Below are 2,214 nucleotides of genomic sequence, written 5' to 3'. Positions count from 1 at the left end.
GTGTGTGTGTGTGTGTGTGTGTGTGTGTGTGTGTGTGTGTGTGTGTGTGTGAGAGAGAGAGAGAGAGAGAGAGAGAGAGAGAGAGAGTATAAAGAGATTTATATATAAAGAGAGAGTATAAAGAGATTTACAAGGAATTGACTCATGAAATTATGGAGGCTGCAAATTCCCAAGATAGCCCTTCAGTGAGCTGGAGACTTAGGAGATCTAATGTGTTGTTTCAGTCCAAGTCTGAAGGCCCGAGAACCAGGTGAGCTAATGGTGTAAGTTCCGTTCTGAAAGCCTGTAGGCTCAAAACTCAAAAAGAGCCCATTTCAGTCTGAGTATAAAGGCCAGAAAACTAAGGATTTAAACCAAGTTCAACTAAATCAAGTTCCTTCTTAGCCTTTTTGTTCTATTCAGGTCCGTTGATTGGATGAGGTCCATTGTCTTTGGGAGGGCAATCTGATTTATTAGGTCTACTGATGGAAATGTTAATCTCATCCAGGAACACTCTCACAGATACATCCAGAATAATACTTGGCCAAGTGTGTGTACATCTTGTGGCCCAGTTAAACTGACAAAATTAACCATCACAGCTGCTTTGTAGTCCCGTTTTCACTGTATAGAGGCCCTTACCTAGTAGCTCTGCTTTGCTGTTTAGTATTCATAAGATACACCATATGAAAAACAACAGTTCTCAATATTTACTGCTACCAGGGTTTTTCCTCATTTTGCCTCAACAGACTGTCCCTTCCTCATGCTGTATAGGGTAGTTTTCTGGGAGTACGTCAAGGCACCAACTGTCTAGAAATAATGATAGCTAACGTTTATGTAGTGCTTACTGTGAGCCATTAATGTTCTAAGTGCTCTTACATACATTAACTCACTTTAACCTCACAACATTCCTATGAGTTACATACTATTACAATTTCATTTTATAGAATCGGAAACTGAGATAGAGATCAAAGAGAGGTTCTTGAGAAAGATCTAAAAGTATGAAAAACGTTCTACACTAACCTCAAAAAGGAGAGACCTACATGGAGTGATAGGCCAGACATCTTTCTTAAACTGAGGTAAATAGGAAAGGACAAATGGCCTTTATAGATATCCTCTGACTCCAGCTGCTTAACACTAGTTGTTTTTATTTTATTTTAAATTACAGTTCCACTCTCTTGATACTTAGTGGAAAATTGCCCAAGTTATTACCAAACAGATCATTAGTCTTCGGTTTTGGTGATAGTGTGAGCTTGTCTTTTTCTCTGCCTTCATGGGTATTTTAGGCCAAGCTAAGAAAAGTGAAGCTTAGGGCTTGTTAGCCAGAAATCCTTTTATATTTCACTTTTTAGTTAAGCCTGAGTAAAGCTCTGCACAGAAACTAGTTCTCTGGTCTGTTCTTGCCAAATTCAAGATTTCCTATCGTTTTCACCATTTTGTATTTAGTTTAGCAACAGAAATACTTAGAACATTATATTTCTCGATAGCTTTGTTTTCTTCAAAATTTTTTTCTTTCACAGTATATTTTCAAGATACAGAAAGATGAATTAAAAATTATAAGAACATCGATGAGGTGGGAAAAAAACTCCCAAGTAATATCTTCAAATGTATTCTATGTAAAAAGTTGTCACAAGTGAAGAAACTGATCACCCTGGAGAAGCTATTCATTGGAGGAAACAGTAACAATGAAAAGTGTTCTTTGTACACATACACACACCAATCTATTTTGTTCAAAATTGGAAGCCAGCTGAAGAGCAAATTGTTAGAGTGTGCTATTGAAGAACGAAGATCTCTGTGATAAGGGACAGGGTCCCAGCATTTGCAGGTTTAAGAAGCTTCATAGACAATATCCCTGGTTAACAAAACATTGTTATTTAGAGAGTATCTGAGTTGGGACCTAAAAGAATGAGGTTTTGGTATGCGGTAGTTTTGCTAATTTAAGTTTTCTGAGTTAAAGCCACTCTGATGACAGGATTCAGAGTATAGCTGTGGAAGTGGAGTGGAGATTAAAGTGATGAGAGTTGCAAGTTGAAGGTCAAGGTGTGGGCAAGACTTCCAGTGGAAAGACCACTTTGATGTCAAAGTCAGACAATGGATGACTGTGAAGTCTTTGGGAAGTGAGGAATAGATGGTGTTACATTAGGAAGGAATGCCCATTTATAACTGCACCAAAATCAAAATACCTAGGAAAACACTTAACCAGGAAGGTAAAAGGTCTGTATTCTGAAAACCATATAA

Source organism: Herpailurus yagouaroundi, unplaced genomic scaffold (genome assembly GCF_014898765.1).
Source record: "Herpailurus yagouaroundi ecotype Mexico unplaced genomic scaffold, PumYag 197, whole genome shotgun sequence".
NCBI classification, from domain to species: Eukaryota; Metazoa; Chordata; class Mammalia; order Carnivora; family Felidae; genus Herpailurus; species Herpailurus yagouaroundi.
The sequence above is the reverse complement of the archived record's forward strand: the minus strand, read 5'-3'. Positions refer to the sequence as shown.